The 22,096-nt window shown below is 45.6% G+C and overlaps 1 protein-coding gene across 1 annotated transcript in view; it reads left to right on the forward strand.

The window, feature by feature from the left end:
- Positions 1 to 22,096, forward strand: part of NLK (nemo like kinase) — a 762,154-nt gene that overhangs the window by 406,888 nt on the left and 333,170 nt on the right. The gene's annotated exons all lie outside the window — the stretch shown is intronic.

Below are 22,096 nucleotides of genomic sequence, written 5' to 3' on the forward strand. Positions count from 1 at the left end.
AACGATCGGCCCTCTTCGGAAGACGAACAAGAAGAGGGCGAGATACAGGACACGGAGTCGCTCCTCAATGAATGGGATGATTGCCAAACACAGACACCATCCCCTTCTACGCCACCACTGGTCGATTCACAACCACAAGACATTGGTGGTTTCCATAGTGTGATGGAAAGAGCAACAAAAAGGTTCCAGCTGCCCATCATGTCTAAACAGTCGGATTGTTTCCTCTACGACTTTAAGGAGGACACCAGGAGATCGGTTTGTGCTATGCCAATTGTGGACTTTATCTGGGAGGAGGGCCTTAAAGTCATGCAGACCCCATCTTCTGTTCCAGTGGTGCTTGCTAGGCTGGACAGAAAATACAAAGTACCAGTGAATTCACCAGCCTGTTCAATTGGTCACCCTAAGCCGGACTCAGTGGTATCTCAGGCATCCCAGCGTAGATCCAGGGATCCGTCCTCCCCGCTTACTGCACCCCCAGATAGAAAAGGAAGGCGCTTGGATTTGATTGGAAAAAAGTTCTCAACAATCGTGGCCACCACAGTCAGAGCAGCTAACTCCTTGGTGATCTTAGGAAGATACGACTGTCAAATGTGGCCGGACATCTCCCAATTCATCGACCTCCTTCCTGAGGATGCTAGAGCCGAAGCTCGTAAAATATTGCAGAAGGGTGAGAAGATTTCGGCCGAGATTATAGATTGTGCTATAGATGTATCATCTACAGGTTTCCGCCAGTTAGCCGGGGCTGCAGTATTAAGGCGTCAGGGGTGGCTAAAGGCTACACCCTTCCACCCAGAGGTTCAAATGAAGGTTCTAGAAATGCCTTACGACGGAGAACTGCTATTTAGCAAGCACATCTGACACCCTGCAATCGATAAAGGCAGACACGGACACAGCTAGATTGCTGGGTGCGCTGCAATTTAGAAGGTAGCCCTTTTGAGGGGCAAGAGGAAGAGGACTTTACTCTTACAGAGGCGGCCTGCACCAGTATCGGCTGTACCAACCCTACCAAGGTCAATTTCGTCCAACCACCAGTCAGCAGCACCATTATCAGCAACCACCATCTACAGCCTTCAGACACACACCATAAGAGGAAATTCCTCTTATAGAGGCAAAGACTCTGCCAGAAAACACTGACCTACATCAGTTGCCTGCAACCAATCCCTATCCCAACACCCTGATAGGGGGCAGAATTTCCAGATTCTCCCACCAATGGTCCCAGATCACATCAGACCGATGGGTCCTTGATATTATCAACAAAGGGCATACCCTGGAATTTCAACAATCTCCTCCAGAAGTACCTCCACGAGGACCCACACCTGCCCATCTAAAGGAGCTCCTGGTATAGATTGCCAATATGATAGACAAGGGAGCAATAGAGATCATACCGAAGTCTCAGAAGGGAACAGGCTTCTACTCTTGCTTCTTCCTCTTACGGAAATAGACAGGAGACTCGCGACCTATCTTAGACCTTCGTTGTTTAAACAAATTCCTAAAAAAAAAACAGTCATTTTGGATGATCACTCTCCAAGATGTGTTACGATTACTCAACCAAGGAGATTTTATGACGGCCTTGGATCTCCAGGATGCCTACTTCCACATCCCTATCCATCCCAGTCACAGGAAAGTCTTATGCTTTAAGGTTGCAGGCACCCACTACCAGTTCAGAGTGTTACCTTTTGGCCTCAGATCAGCCTTGCGAGTTTTCACCAAGGTCTTAGCTCCGGTGGCAGCCCACCTCAGGCAGATGGGAATCCAGGTGTTTCCATACTTGGGCGATTGGCTCATAAAGGCACAAACAGCGTCCAAGGTGGCCAGAGACACAGCAAAGTGCCTGTCTCTCTTCCAAAGGTTAGGACTAGCAGTCAACTACCCAAAGTCTCACCTAGTACCGTCAAACAACATCACCTTTCTGGGAGCCGTATTAGACACGGAGCGAGCAAAAGCTTTCGCCTCTCAGGACAGGCGGAAGAGAATGCAGAGTCTAGCGTACCGTCTCAGCAAAAGAAGGTCCACTTCTGTCCGGACGTACAATTTTTTTCTGGGGATACTCTCCTCGTGCATTCCGTTGATATCAAACTGCCGTCTTTACATGAGAACACTTCAACAACAGTTAGTCAGACAGTGGAAGCAGATAAGCAGATCTTTTGACGATGTTGTCCAAATAACCGCACCAGCGAGACAAGCCTTAGAGTGTTGGAGGAGAACCCCACTCATCTCGGAAGGTCTCTCTTTTCTGAAAGACAAACCAGTGTATACTCTGACAACGGGATGCGTCTCTGGAGGGATGGGGCGCGCACCTAGAAGACCTAACAGTGAGAGGGAAATGGACCATACAGGAAGCAGTGCTACATATCAACATGTTGGAATTAAAGGCAGTGTTCCTGGCGCTCAAAGCCTTCCTCACCTAGATCAAAGGCTCATCAGTTTTGATCTGAACCGACAACACCACAGTCATGCATTACCTCAACAAGCAGAGAGGTACAAGATCGCTGGCGCTGTCTTTCTAGGTGCAGGAGCTGTGGTATTGGACGCTTCGCCATCATATAACTCTCAGAGCAGAACACGTCCCAGGAATATCCAACACCTTGGCAGATGCAATAAGCAGAACATCGACCACCTGCCACGAATGGGAGCTCAACCAGGCTCTTGATCGTCTTGGTTCGCTGGGGCAAGCCCAGTCTGGGCCTGTTTGCGACAAGAGAGAGCAAAAAATGCGAATACTTCGCAAGCTGGCAATCGCAGAGAGGGTTGAAGGGGAATGCATTGTTGAGCAAATGGTCAGGGATCTATGCCTATGCTTTTCCCCTGCTCCCGCTAATCCAGAGAATTCTTCTGAAGATGAAGAGAGAACCTTGCTGATTACTATTGATAGCTCCCAGATGGCCACACTAGTTTTGGTTCATGGAGCTACTGCTCCTCAGAACAACCTCACATTCGATTGAGACCAATACCAGACTTGCTAACGATGACTCGAGGACAGGTCAGTCATCCCAACCCGACTTCTCTTCAGTTATCGGCCTGGCTCCTGAATTCTATGAATTTGCCAACCTAGACATTCCACCAGACTGTTGAGAGGTGCTCGCCAGTGCCAGAGCCCAGTCTACGAACAAGACATACAAACTCAAGTGGAAAAGATTTTGCATATGGTGTAAAACCTTCAGTATTCATCCACTAACGTCTTCCCCAGAGCAGGTACTTCCGTATCTTCTGCAATTAGCGAAATCAGGTCTCTCCCACTCATCTATCAAGGTTCACCTGGCAGCCATCTCTTGATTCCGCCGTACTGCTACTTTACCATCTTTATGGTCCTCCAGGATAATAAAGCAGTTCCTAAAGTAATCATTCAGGTTGTTTCCTCCGATTAAACTGCCTCCTCCTCCCTGGCATCTTAATATTGTTCTGTTGCAATTGATGAGGCATCCCTTTGAGCCTATTCACAAAGCTGAACTGAAATATATCTCTTGGAAGACAGCACTTCTTCTAGCGCTTACTTCTGCGAAGAGGGTCAGTGACATCCAGGCATTCACAATCTCACCACCTTTTCTTCAATTTAAATCAGATATGGTCATTCTTAGAACTAATCCTAAATTAATTCCTAAAGTTCCCTCGAACTTTCATCTGAACGAACCAGTAATATTAAAGACTTTGTTCCCAAACCCTCGAACTCCAGCAGAACGAGCGCTACATTCCTTAGATATCAAAAGGTGTCTCAAGTTCTACATCCAAAGAACTAGCAGCTTTAGTAAAGCTGATCAATTGTTTGTTAGCTATGGACAACTCAATAAAGGGAATGCTGTTACCAAACAATCTATAGCTCGATGGATCGCCACCGCCATACAATCTTGTCACCAGCTAGCGGGAAAACCGCTAACAGCCAACATCAAGGCTCACTCCACTAGAGCGGTATCTACTTCTGCAGCTCTCTTTGCAGGAGTGCCTCTACACCAGATTTTCAGAACGGCAGCGTGGACTAGCAGCCACACCTTTAGTCAACACTACTGTCTAAATGCTGCTGATAGGATGGACGCAGCGGTAGGACAAGCAGTTTTGCGTAATTTATTTGCATAAGGTGAGCCAACAATTTTCTTTACCTACCATCCTCGAATACTAATGTTTGCAGCTGAATTTGCAGTTATATGTATTTATAGATATGTATGTATTTATGTGAATACGTATATGATGATGGCTATTTATACATATAGATATTAACATCTTATGTTTACTGCTGATTAATCTGATTCAAGCTTGTGAATCTATGAAAGATACCCCAATACTGGAGAAGAAAATAAGTTACTTACCTGTAACTGTGGTTCTCCAGTATTGGTACCTTTCATAGATTCACATGCGACCCACCCTCCTCCCCATAGAGGCTCACCTCTTTTCTTTTCTCTATTTTTACGTCACTCCTGCTGGAAAATCTGAGAGACTGAGCCTCTATGCTGAGGGTTCTAAAGGGTGGTCTCGCCTGATTGGCTGGACTTTGGGTCTTTTCTAATGAAGCTAATAAGCTATGAAAGTGAATGTGTTTTTACCATTTACTACAATGAAGAAAAAAATGAACAAAAAGAGATTTATTTTTCTACTGCTTTCTATGTACCGTGGGACTCCCACTTCGACAGGGAATGTTTCAAGCATGTGAATCTATGAAGATACCAATACTGGAGAATCACAGTTACAGGTAAGTAACTCATTTTCTTATCCTGAGTAGGCACTATGACACCCAAAAAATAATAAAATAATGGAATAATAAAGAGCTGCAGGAGCTGCTAATTTATTATTAACTGCTCCTTTCAAGGAACACTCCATAATGTCCTAAAGAGGGCTTTTTAAAACATAAAGTTTCAGCTTGGTGGTGCTCCCAGAAGGCACAGGGGCACCACCCAGCATTTTTTTAATGGTGTGGACAGAGTTCTGGGACTGCAGTACCCCCCGCCCCACCAGCAACCTTTAAAAAATAAATAAACAGGAAGTCTCCTGGGTCATTAAATCCATGACCCCGGGAGCGCTTATCACATTTTTAAAAACACCCTCCTAGCTGGAGCTGTATGCTATTCAGCTGGAGCACAAGGCCCTCTTGTAGTTGTTTTTATGATTGCATTTTGTGGGCTGAAAAATGTTAAAAGGAGACAAGAGTGATGTTTGTTTTATGTTACAATAAACAAGCAGGCATGTTTTTTTTTTTTCCAACATTTTTTCAGACCACAAACTCCAATAATAAAATGTTAAAGACGTTGATTTTTTAAATTAAAACCTTATTAAACATTTTTTTAATAATCATTATTTTTGAACATTGCATTGTGTGAATGATTCAAATTTACATTCGATTACAATTTATTCTTTAAAAACTGTGAGTGTGATAGTCTCAAATCCAAATTAAGAGAATCCCCCAATCTAGATGACATAATATGAGGAATGTTGTACATTTAAAAAAGAGGACATTATTGGGATTAATACTTTACATGGTCCAAGTCATCATGGTATGGTCCTAGCAAAAATACTATCCAGGCCACACTTGGCTGCCACTTCTGTTAAACATTGTTACAAGCAATACGCAAAAGTCACACCCCTCCATCTGAACTATCTTCCGAGTTGGAATCCCCTTCATCATTAAATTTGTCAAGAAGGAGCCCCTGTGTCCTAATAGCCTCCACTGACCCTTTTAGCTGTAAGGATACCAGGGGAACCCTGGCCCCCAACCTACCAATGGCTACTCGCCACTTGACCAAAAGCAGCACAAGCTGAGTAAGTCTATAAGGGATGCTGCGCCCTCTAGGTTTCGTCACTACCCCCCAAAAGGTAGGGCAGTGGGGACAAGGGGACTGCCATGCCTGTAGCCCTCTGTTCTGGTTACCACTTTCCTCCAGAACCCCTTTGACCCTATTCCATCCTGTTCAGCCGAGTAGGAGTCGCATAGGTCTGGCTTTGGAAATTAAAGTGTTTGTTTTAATTTAAATCTGTGATTACAAGACACCGTTCTTACTAATATGTATGTGCACGCCCTATCTACATCTGTGATTGGCTCCTCCAGCTCTCTCTCCAAGGCCTGATGTGCCACATGGGAGTTATTTCGAATGTTGTCCCGAAGCACACTTTGTTTAAAAAAAAAAAAAAAAAAAAGGTGATTAGGTGTCTCCCCTCAACTGGCTGGATTAAACCACCAAGCACTCAGGAGGGCTACCGTGCAGCCAGAAAGCCTGACCATATGTCCTTTGCCATGTGCTCCAGCCGGGCATAATGAAGAAAGTGACCCAGTCCCATGCAATATGCCTCCTGCGCTTCCTGAAAGGTGAGAAAAGTCTCGCTAGGATATAAATCGCCCGCCCCTTGGCCATCCCCCACCCTCCATTGTTCCACGGACACATCCTCTTCAATCAGCCGGAACGGCGCTAGATCCCATAATATTAGCTCCCTGTTGAACGGGGCCCTGCGGAGTACATTCCCAACTACAACCTCCAAGATTGCAGTCATATGCCTCACCAGATATGAATCCGGCGCTCCAGCCTACCCCCTCGCTTCAATAAGCGCTCTAGCGTGTGTTGTCCCCCAGCTTGTTATTGAACATTCTTTTCTCCCAATTATCTTCCAATTATTGGGGTCCGTCAAGCACCTCGCAACATGTAAATGTGAAGTCTCATGTCTGGGAGAGCTAGCCCTTCATCCTCCAAGACGCGTTTAAGGACCCTGCTGTGCACCCCGGCCCATGGCAGTGAAATCAGCAAACAATCACATTTACAAAAGAACTGTGGCCCAAGTGGAAACATCAAATTGTGGACAAAGTAAAGGCATCTAGGAGGAAAAACTATTTTGGCCACTGGGGCTCTGGCCTTCATTGACAGGGGGAGCTTGTTCCAAAATCCTATTGAGCCCTCCAAACCTTCAGTGACCCTATCCACATTCAATCGCCTGTGCACTTTCGGAATTCGTCAGTCTCCGAGCAAATGCCCAGATTCAGTCCCCACCAGCCTCCCAAGGGGAAACGGCGACTTCTGCACATTTACTCAGAGACCAGATTCTGCACTGAAGTCAGCCAAAAATCCCATCACGATCTGCTGGAGGAGTGGACGTAAATTAACGTGTCATCCACGTATAAGGAGACGTGTGGAGCCACCCACTAGAATCCTCCACAGCTCCAGTTCCTTGTGCAACTGCAAGGCCAGTGGCTCAATCATGATTGTAAAAAGGAGGGGAAAGAGAGGACACCCATGCCTTGTCCCGCTGCCATCTGACCACTCCTTTGAAAATTCACCTCCTATCTTGATGCAGACCAAGGGATCAGTATATAGTAACCGTCGCCAGCTGCAGAAAACGGGTCCAAAACCCATCCCTGTCACTAAAGCCTGCAGATATACCCAATCTGCGGTGTCAAAGGCCTTTTTGTAAATCTAAAGAGACAAGGGCTAACTCGCAATTGTCATCTACAGTTGAATTCATACATGCATAAGCCTACATAAATTAAACTCCGTGCTATTGCCCGGCATAAAACCACATTGATCCTCATGCACCAGACCTCTACTCAATACCCAGTCTTGTCGCCAACAGTTTGCATAGTATTTTTATACTGGTCACCAAAGTGCAATCCCGAGCATGAAAATGCATTCTGGGTGGTGCCTACTGCTCCCCCTGAAAAATCCATCCAAGGAGCCGACCAGAGGTCTTCCTCTCTGTGCAAACGCTGATGGTAGGTTCTAAGTGTATCAAACAACAACAACAGGGAGGGGCATAAGTGGGAGATTCGGAGGAAAAACTCCTGGTCCTGTGTGTATGGCTCCCAATAGTTAACAAATCAAAATAATATACACACAGTTCCAAAACACGAGAGGGTTTCTTTCAGACTAAAAGTTCTGTATTGGATGGGAATCAATTTACTACCTTAAAGGCTTTTCAATGGCCCTGAAAGCTGCAGTCCCCCAATTTGTGGCTATATATTCCGTTAGGGAGGATTTCAGGAGGTATACACCAACTCCGCACCCAGAGTTGATCATCCCCCACTGCATTTGAGCAGCACAGGAGTGTGGTCAGAAAGAAATCTCCCCAAATGCTTCACCGCAATCAACCTTTCACAGTCCACCCCCGCCACCAACATGCGGTCCAGGCTTCTAGAGGGATTATATGTTGGAGAATGGGAGGTGTATTTCAGGCCCTCTGGGTTCAGCAAAAAACAGCTGTCAAGGTGTAACCCAAGTTGCACATGACTGTGGCGAGGGAACTAGTCATCAGGGGCCCAGTGCCCTGCTTAGGTGGATGACTGTACCGCTCTCCATCTAGTATGCAATTGTAATCCTCTGCCTACACCATGGGGGACCCCATACTTCCCTCCAGAAGATCTTGAACTCACTCAAAATAAGGTTTGTTTTCTAGATTAGGAACATAAGTGTTAGCTATTGTAATAGCTTTACCATCTAATGATCTCTGAAGTAGAACATAACATCCTTTTATGTCTACCTTGCTGTAAGTGTGACAAAATGGGACCCCCAGTCCAGATGGCCACCCCCCTGGTATAGCAAGAGTAAGTCGCAGAGAAGAATTGACCCCTCCATTTCTTGCCCAGTTTCTGAGGTTCCCCACCCATTAAGTGAGTTTTTTGCAGACAAGCTATCTGCACCTTGTGACGCCTGAGAAGTGAATGCACTCTGTACCTCTTACAATAGCCCTTTAGGCCCCTGACATTCCATGATAAAATATTCATACACTCAGCTTTCCCGGGAGCAGTGTTTATCTGAACCCCAGCCGACGCCTGGGTTGTATAGGGATACAAGCCCATCGCCAGGGCCATAGTCACATAGCGCCCTTCAGTGTGCCGATCGGTCTCCATCCCCTAGGTCCTTCCTACTAGAGACCTCCGGCCAGGGCCCATATATGGCAGAAAGTTCAGGTGTGGACTTAGTGTGGTAATCCGTGCACCCATGTGACCATGCACTCAGAAAGATGGGTGCTCTCTCTGGGAAGGAGAGAAGGCCCCCACTCCACCAGGATTCTCAGGTTAAGCCCCCCACCAGGCCAGTGGCAGCAATCAGGATTCCTGAGAGCACAGTCCACCACAGTGCCACAGCCCCACGCTGCCAGGCCAGCTCCTCAGCCAACAAGAGAGTCTTGGAATTTATAGCAGCGTGACGTCTGGTATGCCAACTGGCTCAGTGACCCAGGATCTTTGCCTGTGCTGCTGCTCGCAGCTGGCGGCTCCTCTCACAGCTATCCCAGAGGGTGGAGGGGGAAAAGATGTGTGCCCCCACACCTGTCGATGAAATATGGGGGCCTTGCCACTGCGCACCCCCGTTAGGGGCAATCGGGCATCCTGGGGCCAGCAGATGATTCCTGGTCCCGCAGATCTCACCAGACTCCGGCAGCACCCTCGAGTTCTGCATGCAGCTCCAAGGCCGCCCCAGGCTCAGCAGCACGAGAGGGCAGTCCTGCACAGATTGTCAAAACTGTGCTCGCAGGGCTCCTGCCCACCATGGATTGCTCTGTGGAAGCAATGCGACCTTCAAAACTGATTCGTACAGTAGGATGCTACATGATATTGCAGAGGCGACAAGGAGCCTCTCAGATGTGCATCCTGTCGGCCTCCTTGCATGGCCATGCCCCTTTGATTACAAAGATTTTTGATATTTGGGGAGAGATGATAGATCTGCTTTATATATATACTGATATGCTCACCCCTTGATAAAGCCAGTAGGCCCACTTGTTATATTTTGGTGTTGTCAATCTTTGACAAAGTCAGTAAGTCTGCCTGTGTGCAGCCAGGACCCGTGAGACCAGCTTCACACTGCGCATGCCAGAAAGTTGTGCAAGGCGTGGGGTTCCTCTCCTCTGAGGGGTTGGTCACAAGGCTGTGCGCTGCGTGGGGTTGTTTGCCTGCAAGGGGTTGAACTCTGGGACTTGTCTTTGGCTGTGTGTGGCAGGGGTGATTTTTGACTGCCCTTGGGGGTTGGACGCAGGACCTGACAAAAGGTCAGCCCAGTGGCCAACAGCCATGTGCACCGGGGAGGGGTGGTTGGCTTTAAGTATGTTAATAAAATATTACTTTGTTTAAAAAAAAAACTACACATTTACTTGAAAAAATCAAATGTTAAAGTAATAGGTAAAAATGTTGTTGGCAATGTAACGTTTTAAACTCAAACAAACACTGAAATTCACTAGTAATAGTTCTATCTAGTAACTATAACTCATGCCCTACAGTAACTATAACCTGTGTACTCTTATCATCAATGGTGTCTTTTCAGATGTATTCATGTTATCAGTAATACCATAGACCATGTCATGAATGATGTAATATGAAGGGTGAATTAGCTGTGCATGGTGAAGAAGAAAGTTGAAATTACTTTAAGGCATGAGTTATAGTTACTAGAGATCTATAACTACTGAATTGCAGTATTTTGTAAAGTTTAAAACCTTACGCTGCCACTGAAATTTTCACTTTATTATAAAATAACTTTAACCTTTTTTTTCACTGAATTTCTAAGTTGTTTTAAAAAAATATAATTCCAATTCCGGTGTATGCTTTCGTATAGCAGCCGTTCTCTATCGGTCTGCTGTTGTTACTCACATTCTTCCACCTATTACTGCTTATGGCAGTCGGTCAGCCTCCTGCAGCTACTAGTCATCTTCATTGTGAGTAATGGCATTCTGGCCTATTTAAAGTACGACTCCACATCAGGAGAGGCAAACCATTAGGTCACCACTACTTGCATTGTTTGCCTTTCTTCACTACAGGGCTTGACCACAGCCAACATGAAATGCATGTAATTGACAACTAAATGATTGTGGTTGCATTGTAGTCCATACCCATGAAGGGGAACTTGTACATCATTTCTGATCCTTGGTGCTGGAGCAGCATCTGCCATGCTCTCCAGTGCCACGAGCCATTCTAGCTGTACTTCCATCTCTGCTTGTCACAGCAGATGTATATGTAAATAAGGTGAAAGGCTCCCTTTCCTTGCTCAATGTATTTGTATTTCATACACTGCATGCTTTTATGCACTGTAAAGCTGTGACACAGCAGAGGCATGGAAAGCTTGGCTTTTTCACTGCAGTGTACGACAACTTAAGTGAAGTGCCTGCAGCTTGCCTTTAGGACCAAGTTCTATTGCATGTGCAGGTTTTGCAGACTTCCATTTTGAAAGGTGGCCTGTGCCCGTAACCTGATGAAGACATCCAACAAAACTCAGATGTACACATCCAATACTTCTCACTGCTCATTTTGTATGTCACGTATCTGACAGCCTGATTGAAAAGCTTGTGGTAGCAGACAGTGCCGACTTAGGGCGGTGCTACTGGGGCCATTGCACTGGATGCCAAGGTCAAGGCTAAACCAATGTAACGACAGCCCACAGAGATCTTTGTGTGGGTGGCATTTTCAAGGGATAATTACAATGGCATGATAACTATGGTGGTTAATGCATTTGAGGGAGAGAGCTGAAATTTGTCTAGTTCTAGTGTTGACTCATGATAAAATAGCATGGAGGGATAATGTTCCTGCTTCAAAGCACAACATGTGACAAGCAGACCACAGTATTTTATGTAGATAGCTAAGTTGGTTATTGCCTTTGTCACAGAGATACTTGGTGTTCATAAGTAACAATCCTTCTAATATAGCACACTGAGCTATGATCTGGCATCAAAGTGCTGCATTCAAATTGAATTGTTTATAAAAGACAAGGAAACCCAATTTTCCCAGTGGAACTGGGTAATCTAATAAAACAAGTTCCAAGAGGGAAATATTTCTACAGATATTCATAATATTGAGTGCTGGTCAACATAATGATCCAACCAGAAACATATCAACAGAAATGTATAGACATTCAATCAAGCATGAGAATCAACAAACAAGGATTAATACAAAAAAAAATGCGTAGCATATTGTATAGATGAAAACAATTTACCTTTTATATATAAAGTAGATATTACACTCTTTTAAACTTAATACGATTGCAACCTCTTTTTGACTCTTAAATCGTGACCAGCACATACAATAATATATAACAATGTAGCACTGATACTTCCGTTTTTACAATCCATATATATAAGATCCAAGATTCTGAGGGAGTTTAAAGTCTGTCTAATCGCGAGGGATACAAATCGCTAGTCCAGATGTAGTCAGTGTCCTTATCTTCAAGCTTTCCAACATTGGACTACACCAATAAGTGTAGTTAGAGAGGACCCACAGTCGACGTTTCGGTCTTACGCGGCCTTTCGGTCCACGAGACCATGATCAGGACTCCTGTCAGATAGGAGATAAAACCAAAAATGCTGGTCCAAACCATAAAACATACGTAAGCCACAATAAAAAATTGCAACAATAACAACACGCCACCATACGTGTGCATCGCCTACCCACAAAAACACCTAGTGGAAGGGCACCATAACCAAAGTAAGTGAAACACCCCAATTCACCACGAAGTTGAAAGTGTCAAACTAAAAAAAAAGGGGGAAAAGTTACAGATGTCTGAAAAAATTCATAAGCCGATGTGCCATGCAGTCTACCAATCATCTAATATATGGTCCATAACTGCCCAATACGGCTTTCAATTATTCTGCAAAAAGAAAGAGTATATGGAATGCAACATGTGCACGCCCTCGTCATGCACAGTTTTTTCATCAAACATTTTACTGCAAATATTACATTGATATTATCAATGATGTTATCAAAGATGTCATGAGTGCCGTAATTTGTGGGGTGATTAGCAGTGCATGGCGAGGGTGCGAGTTAAAGTTATCTTGGGGCATGAGTTATAGTTACTTGGGATAATACTAACTATAACAGGTGAATTTCTATGGTTTTGCACGTTTAAAATGTGAGCCTATCTATAACGTCCGTGTAACCTTTGGTTTTTCCAGTAAATTTCTATGTTTTTTTTAAATATAAAGTAATTTTCATTACTATACGTTAATCGAACCACAGCCACACACTGCCTTTCTTGGTGCGCAGGGGCGGTTGGCCGCAGGGCCTGGACTGCGGCCAAGCCCCCTAAACACCCAACACTGAGAAAGAGAGAAAGTGAGAGATTGCGTTAGAGAGAACAATTTAAACTTTGATGAATGATATACTTAGATTGAGAAATTTCTGGACAAATTGAAAAGAAAATTTTTTGTCAATTGAAAAGAGTGAGATCATCTTTCAGTATGTAACTTAAATATTTATAGTTCTAAAGCAGGAAATGACCACAGACTCACCTAGACTGGAACCCTTAACCTTCAGTGTGCTTGTCTGAGACCTTAGCCACTAGGCCAGAGGTAACTCCTTACTCTGCAGTGTCCAGAGTTAGCTTTAATATTCAACCAACAGATTTTGAGGGGAAAAAGACTTCAGTGTTCCATCACTAGGAATGTTTAACAGTCAAAACACTAGAAAAAAAAAAAACACGCTGATATCTTGCTAGTCTGACACTTTGACATTATTGCATGGAGAGACCATTGCAATAACAATCTCTCTTTCTGTTCCATCCCACTATGGGATGGAAAAGAGAGAGAGTGACGACCACGGGGGACCTCAAGACACCCGCGGTCCTAGCCGGCTCCCCATGTCCTGTGGGAGCCGGCACTGCTCCCACAAGCAGGGAGCTGCTTTAAATAGCAGCTTCCTGCTTGTGAGAGCAATGCTTTCATCTTTTTTCCTGCATGCATACTTGTGTGCAGGGAAACAGATGAAAACTCTGCTTTCTGCAAGTGAGAACTTTTTGATAGGTATCACTTGCAGAAAGTGGAGTGTTTGCTCTGACTTGGCAGTAAATGTCAAAGCTCCCGCCAATTCAGAGCAAACAGCTATGTCCAGATGGTGGGCAACCCTGAACATAGCAGGAGCCATCCCTGGGGGGTGGCAGTCCCCAGGGCCATCTATGGCTTTCGAGGGGGGCCGTATGGCCCCCCTTCAACCTAAAATAGGCCCGGCGAGGTGGTGGTCCCCTGGGCTGCTGGGGGGGTGCTTTCCCCTGCCTTGTATTTGATTAATGTCTCAGGGAGGTGGTGGTCCACTGGGCTGCGGGGAGGCCCGCCAGCCCTTCGCGTTGTATTTGATTAACACCCCTGGGAGATGGTGGTCCCCGGCGCTGCGGGGGTGGTGTGCGTGGACCCCAACATTGTATCTGATTAAAGCCCTGGGGAGAGAAAGTGAGAGATTGCATTAGAGAGAACGATTTGAACTTTGATGAATGATATACTTAGATTGAGAAATTTCTGGACAAATTGAAAATAATTTTTTTTGTCAATTGAAAAGAGTGAGATCGTCTTTCAGTATGTAACTTAAATATTTATAGTTCTAAAGCAGGAAATGACCACAGACTCACCTAGACTGGAACCCTTAACCTTCAGTGTGCTTGTCTGAGACCTTAGCCACTAGGCCAGAGGTAACTCCTTACTCTGCAGTGTCCAGAGTTAGCTTTGATATTCAACCAACAGATTTTGAGGGGAAAAAGACTTCAGTGTTCCATCACTAGGAATGTTTAACAGTCAAAACACTAGAAAAAAAAAAACACGCTGATATCTTGCTTGTCTGACACTTTGACATTATTGCATGGAGAGACCATTGCAATAACCATCTCTCTCTCTTTTCCATCCCACTATGGGATGGAAAAGAGAGAGAGTGACGACTACGGGGGGCCTCAAGACACCCGCGGTCCTAGCCGGCTCCCCATGTCCTGTGGGAGCCGGCACTGCTCCCACAAGCAGGGAGCTGCTTTAAATATCAGCTTCCTGCTTGTGAGAGCAATGCTTTCATCTTTTTTCTTGCATGCATACTTGTGTGCAGGGAAACAGATGAAAACTCTGCTTTCTGCAAGTGAGAACTTTTTGACAGGTATCACTTGAAGAAAGTGGAGTGTTTGCTCTGACTTGGCAGTAAATGTCAAAGCTCCCGCCAATTCAAAGCAAACAGCTATATCCAGATGGTGGGCAACCCTGAACATAGCAGGAGCCATCCCTGGGGGGGTGGCAGTCCCCAGGGCCATCTGTGGCTTTCGAGGGGGGCCATATGGCCCCCCTTCAACCTAAAATAGCCCCGGGGAGGAGGTGGTCCCCTGGGCTGCTGGGGGGGGGGGGTGCGTTCCCCTGCCTTGTATTTGATTAATGTCTCAGGGAGTTGGTGGTCCACTGGGCTGCGGGGGGCCCGCCGGCCCTTCGCTTTGTATTTGATTAACACCCCTGGGAGGTGGTGGTCCCCGGCGCTGCGGGGGTGGTGTGCGTGGACCCCAACATTGTATCTGATTAAAGCCCTGGGGAGGTGGGAGTCCCCGGGGGTGCCATGAACCCTCCCCACATTATATCTGATAAAAGCCCCACGGGGTGGAGGTCCCAGGGGTTGCGGGGGGAAGGGAGTCCAACACAGCTCCTCTGTCTTTTGTAGAATTAAAGTCCTAGGGAGGTGGCCGTCCCTAGGGCATCAAAATGCCATATGAGGCAGGCCCTGTGCGCCCCCTTTCTTTATTTGAACATGCCCCGGGACTTCACAAAAACAAGTGTGAGAGCTTGTGCTTTTTTTTTTTTTGTTTGTTTTTTGCCATGAATTTGCAACATCATCGTGAATTTGCTCTTTTTTTTATCTTTTATTCTGGGATTTGGCTGAAGCAGAGTCCTAAGATGCAATTATCATGTGCATGGCGAGTGCGCAAGTTATAGTTACCTTAGGGCATGAGTTATAGTTACTTAAAATAACTCTAACTATAATAGTTGAATTTCTATGGTTTTGTACAAAAAAAAATTCTTTTTAAATTCTATTTCCTAACTGTAACGTCCCTATACCATTTTTCAGTGAATATATATATATGTACACATGATAATTGTTGTAAAGATGCAGTCATTGTTCAGATGTCGTTCCGGCTTTGTTGTAACTGCGGTTTCCCGTGATGCCCATGTAGCTGCCTGACCGATGTCCAGAAATGGTATTCCTCTAGCAAGCACAGTGGTCACAGCTTTAGCGCTGGTGAAATGAGCTATTAAGCCCTCCAGGACTGCTTCTTAGCCATTGATTTTAATTAATACAGAGTACAATCCATCTGGAAGTGGTTCTTTGGTGAGCTGTCTTGCGTTTCTATACACCTGTAAAACCAACAAACAGTTGATCGTCCACCCGCCAGTCTTTGGCACGATTGATGTAAAATGACAGTGTTCTTTTTGGGGCATGTTTTGCAGCAGGATGTAGGAGCTATGAGACCCAGCAGCCTCAGCCACCAAAGTCCAGAATAGAGACTGAAACATCGGAATCATAGCCCAAAATTCCTGGACCAATCCCGGAGGATAAGTCCAAAACTGCATCCGATGAAACAGAGCTTTGAGAGGGAGAAAGCTGTGATTTGGGCATGTTGACACTGAGTCCCAGGGAATGCAGGAGGTGTGCTATAGTCTAGAGGTGGGAGACAACTGCCTGGGGGTCATCCCTGCTTCAACATCCAGGCTTCTAGGAATGAGACGACTAGAACGCCTGACCTCTGCAGATGTGCTGCAACCACCACCGTCACTTTGGTGAACACCCAAGGGGGGGCTGATGAGGCCCAAGGGAATCTCAGTGAACTGATAATACTCTTGGCTTACTGTAAACTACAGATAATGCATGTGGACAGGCAGATTGTTTTTGGGGATATGGAAGTAAGTGTGCTGCAAGTCCAGTGCTACAATCCAGTCTCCAAGATTGAGGGCAGACAGACCTTGAGCCAAAGTGAGCATTTTGAATTTTTAACTTTTCACTTTTCAGGAAGTAGTTGATTGGGTGTAGGTCTAGGATAGGACAGAGGCCTCCATCCATTTTTGGCCCCAGAATATAGTGGGAATAGCAGCCACAACCTACTTCTGATACTGAAACCGTCTTGATAGCTCCTTTGGTTAGACAAGCTAATACTTTTTAATCCCAAAAGTGAAAGATGGTCCTCCATCAGCCGATCGTTGACAGTGGCCAAGGTGGGGGAGTCTGTTGCAAAGATAGCTCCAATAGGCACTCTGTAGCACCTATTTGTCCGAAGTGACTTCCTGCCATTGAGTCAGAAGGTGGCGCTGAATCCTACCACTTACTAGGTGCTCATGATAGTAGGAGGGCAAACTAAAGAGGCTTTGAAGTTGCAGCTGCTGGAGGTGGGCTCTGGCTTAGATTCCCACTAGGCGTGTAGGAGCTGTGTTTGCAGCCACAAAAGTACTGTAATGCCTGCTGGCCGTGGTGGCTGGGGGGGGCGGGGAAGGACGTGGCTGATAGCCCCTACTATAGCCACAGAAGACGGTATGCAGCCTTTGCGGGGGCATGGTAAACCCCAATGACCTGGTGGTAGCCCTACTGTCTTTGAAACACTTGGGCAGCAAATCCTCATTGTCGCCAAAAAGACGAGTCCCATCCAAGGGCATTTCCATAAGGAATGTCCTCCTAGAAAGTTAGCCTTCTCCAATCCTTATCTGATGGTGAACTTTGCCACATCTCTCCTGTTGGCACTAGCTTGTGAGAGTATAGCTCGGACCTTCTCTGAGACCGTAGGCAGCAATCAAATTTTAAATGGTGTGGGAATAGTGTCCCAGTAAGCACTGCAGTGCCAGACTGGTCGGAGAGAAATATTCTCTTTCCAAAGGTGTATCCAACCTCTTAGATTCCCTATGTGGTAATGTGGTAGGGAATGCACAGGTATTTATCCTGGAGGTTGAGGCATGGACCACCAGACTCTCAGAGGTAGGATGCTGGGAGAGGAAGGCTGGCTCCCCTGGCGCAGGGAGAGATAGTTCTGTGTACAGGAGTGCCTGTACAGGGCTTGGGTCATGCCCGAAGCAGAACATCGATAGGGGCTTTATTAAAGGGAATAGGGGTTGTAAATGGGATACCCAGGGCTGATGCACCTCTGCCAAGACATTGGTCTAGATCCCAACCATTCACAGGTGAAGGTTCAGGACCTCAGACGCCCTCCAGATCACCACTGGAAAGTAAGCCACTGAGAGGAGACCAGTGTCTTGAGAGATGTCTAGACCATTGGCATCAACAAGGTCTTCATGCCATGTGTCATCAGCTATGAACCCTGAGGAGGGTTGGAGTAGCCATAAGGATCCTCAGAAAGCCCTTCCGGGAAATAGGGCTCCATATCTAATTCAGGCCGTCTGGTCCTGGTTCACGCCAGAATCAATGCCGGGTGACGCCAGTCCGGCTACGTATCGAAGTCGGGAATCACAATGTGTTTGTTTGCTGCGCTTGGAACACCTCCACTGAAACAGTCCCCTGGGGAAGTTGTAAAGCCGGGGTCGATTTGAGTCCAAAAACGGATCATGAGGGCCCAACTGGTGCAGACGGCAGACCTGCCAGCGGAGCCCCTTCTGAATCCATGAGGCCTGAAGGTGATTGAGAGAGGTTTGACGACCCAAAAATGAGGTTCAAGACCTGATAAAAATCATGAATTTGGACAGGGGTCATTCCGACTCTGGGAAATTTGGGGAAGTGCGGAGCAGACCCAGTGTCAAGACATTGGCTCAACAGGAACAACCTAGGAGCAGGACCTGGATTTGTGCTGCTGTTCCTTCACATCGTCCAATGAATGGGACTGTAGGGGAGATGTCGAAGAGTGCTTTGATTTCTTGGACTTCTTATGGGACTTACCTAAAAAAGTCCGGGATTGCGACATTGATTGGCGAGAGCGACTCCAGGAGCGGACCTTGGACATCCCTCATGAACGAGACCTGGAGTGATGCAGGGTTGCAAAGCGAGCTGCCAAAATCTTCATGGCCCCTCGCAGATGGCTTTCAGATTCATGGTCCTGTAATCAGAGCAGGCTGTGGAGTTGAAGTTCTGTTTCAGGCACCACAAACACACCAAGTGGGAGTGCTTTCACAGACATTTGCCTGTGACAGGCACCAAAAAGCTTGAAACCAGGCTGTTTCTTTGGGGACATAGTCCGAAAATCAAGAAAAAAGGCACACTGGTTGAGTTCAACAAAGAGTTTGAAAAAATTCAGTCAAAAGTTGACTGAAGTGTGCTCATCTGGATCTGCGCTGATGGTGCGGAAAAGAAGGAATTGAGGTCGGTGCACTGGAGTGGCGCCTATGTAGGTGCTATGCACGTACCTTTGGGTGCGGACGATGCCACGCATGGTCAGACACCTACCAACGAGCAAGGGGATTGCACAAAAATTTCCAGTTCCAGCCTGACGCATGGAGAATATTCTAAAGTAAGGAATCTGCTACTAGAAGTCTTTATCAGATAACGCTTTGCAATCTAGTTCCAAGCATCCATGAACTCTGGGAAAAGTACAAGGAGGGTATTCCAGGTGGTGCAGATAATGCACTATGAAGCTTTGTTTTCATAATGCATCATCTATCTGACTACACTTTTCCGGAGTCGCGTAAGTCAGTCAATCGAACTGTTAAAATATTGCTTAATAGTGTACCTTGCTCAGTAATATTTCTTTGTGATTGAAATGAGGCTTATCCTTAAATAATGCATATGATAGTCTGCTTAAGCAGAACGGACTCAAGGGCCTTACTGGAATTGTGAAAGCCAAGTTCACGTCTAGTTGAATGATCCGACTTTTTCTCTTCCCGATATCTGTATAAATAGGCAATTCATGTTAGCCTCCGACGCCTGTATTTATTTCAAGGTCCCAACAAAGACGACTTACACTTTCATGGGATATCAGTCAATTGAGTGTCTTTAACTTTTTAAGTACGGGTGGCAGCCAATGGCCGACACCCGCACTACCTCCCCAGTGGATCTGTCGGCCTACTCTGGCACCAAGCTATGCCCCTGTCCCAGTGGGGTCAATATTTTTTTAATGCCCCCTTGGGGGCCGATAGGCTTGTCTCAATTGGGGAGGTTGCCTCAAACTTGCCTCCAGTGGTTGTAGAAAATCCACCTGACACCAGAGATTTCTCCTTTGGGGCGAAACAAAGTTTTGCGGCTGTAGCACTCTGGCATTGGCCTTATCCCCATCCCAAAAGAGACAAATCAACTCTCCTAACCCCCATGACCCCACCCTTCCCCAAAAGGGACAGACAGGAGGTGTACTCTGTTTGTTCCTGGGGGACAGAAAGCCCTCTGCATTGCAGGAATGTATATTTTTTCAATAAAATAATTGGGGTCGGTCTGGCCCATTCCAACATCAGACCCCCCCACCCTCATGCCTAAATCCTCAACAGTCTTTCTGCTCCCCTACAGGCTAAAGCATCCCATCTCAATGGCAAGCGAGACGACATGTTGTTCTTTTGTGTGTTGTTTTTACATATGTGCCAGGGCAGTGTAGCTAACTCCCATAATGGTGAACGGCTGCACTTTTTGGCCTTGGGTAGGCTGCCACCTGGAAAAACCTATCAGACCCAGACAGTTCTGAAAACTAGATATCTGGGGGAGTCCAGGGTGGTGTGCTTTGCATGGATCACACACCATTTTCTACCCACAGTGCCCTGCAAACCCCAAACTTTGACTAAAAACACATTTTCCTCACATTACTGTGAAGAGAACTTCTGGAATCTGTGGGGAGCCACATGTTTCCTATCACACAGCATTCCATCAAGTCTTCCGATACAATTGTTACCTTTCTTGTGTCAGCGGGCCAAGAAACATTGGCACAAAAGGCCATATAGAGCTGTGTGAGTAGATCAGCAACAGGGATAGCTGCGGGATATGGGGCAGTGCTTGGCCGCCACCCATGGAAATCTATTACCCACAGACATTTTTGAAAACTAGACAACTAGGGGATTCAAGGGTGGTGTGCCTTGCATGGATCCCACAAGGTTTTCTTACACACAGTGCCCTGCAAACCTCAAACGTTACCTGACATTACAGTTTCTTTACATTTCTGTAATGAAAACTTCCAGAATTCACAAAATTCCTGCCGCTCACCATTGTCCCAACAAGGGCAAGGGCTCCCATTGACCTTCTGAAGGGACCTCCACTAGCACATTTTACAGGGCATTGGAAGATTGCTTATGTCATAACCGGTTGGGGTGACATTTCCCTTGATTACCTCTGCAAATCTACTTAAAAAGAAGTGCATGACATTGACAGGGATGGTGGGCCAGCAGTTTACATTGACAGTGCCTGTTTCTTCTCATTCTTTATCGTTTTTATTTTTGTAGTCATCCTTCTATGTTGAAACCATCTTCAGTTGACAGTAATTCAAATGCAATGGTAACTTTTCTTTTTGCTAATAAGAATCCTATTTTCCTATGATTTGCATTAAATCTAAAGAGCGTTTACATAACTTTTCTGAGAGTTCATACTTGAGAGAAATTACCTGTATGGCTGTAATGTTTCTTACGTTTGAAGTTTTTATTACCACCAAATGGCCTCCGCGTTTAGGTAGTGGCATGTTTTCTTTTTTCAATTTTTCAGAGGCGGATGCTAGTAATTAAAATAAAATATAAAAACAAACTTAGCATCACAAAGCCGGACCTATTAAGTTTGCCAAGTTTGCCAGTGCTTGTTTGTGTATTTAGGAAATTATAAACAATTCTTTTCTCGAAGTCTTAAAATTCTTCTGACATGTCAGAAGAATAGGAAAGCCACTTTACCAGTGCTCTAAAACGAGAGACATAATTAAAGTTTACAACCATGTAAATAGTATAGTTTTGTTTCATTAGAAAAAGGATAAGCCAGGATGAACAAATTGTGACATTCTGCGACCGTCGAAAATCTGGCTGCAGCATGCTTCCTCAAGCCAGCACATTTTCTCTTTTTTGGTTTGCAACATTTGTTTGTTGATCGAAAGCATTGACGCAGAAATCTACTGCAACAGAAATAGAAAGGGCAAGAGGGTGCGCCAAGCATGGTGTACGAAATATCTTGTCAGTTAAACAACAGACGCACTCAGTGGATTGATGCTTCAAACAGGGTCGCACATCTGCCAAGGCATCGAGCAATAGAGGACAGCGGTGCACAAGGGTTGGAGTGCCCAGTGTGCGATATCCGCCAATGGAAGCCGAATTCATGAAAGATCGGAGTTTTGTTTAATATATAATACGTACTCTTCGTTTAAGTAGCTTTTCAGTGAAAAGGAGGGTTATATATAGATACAGATTTCATTTATATGCAGTTCCTATAGATGGTTATTTTATGACATATGTTTTGCTTGTTGTTAACTGATTCTGCGCTTTTAAACTGTATGATCAATGGCCGTTGCATGTTGGTATTGATATAATGTTATACCAGAATGCC

This window comes from Pleurodeles waltl, chromosome 3_2 (genome assembly GCF_031143425.1).
Source record: "Pleurodeles waltl isolate 20211129_DDA chromosome 3_2, aPleWal1.hap1.20221129, whole genome shotgun sequence".
NCBI classification, from domain to species: Eukaryota; Metazoa; Chordata; class Amphibia; order Caudata; family Salamandridae; genus Pleurodeles; species Pleurodeles waltl.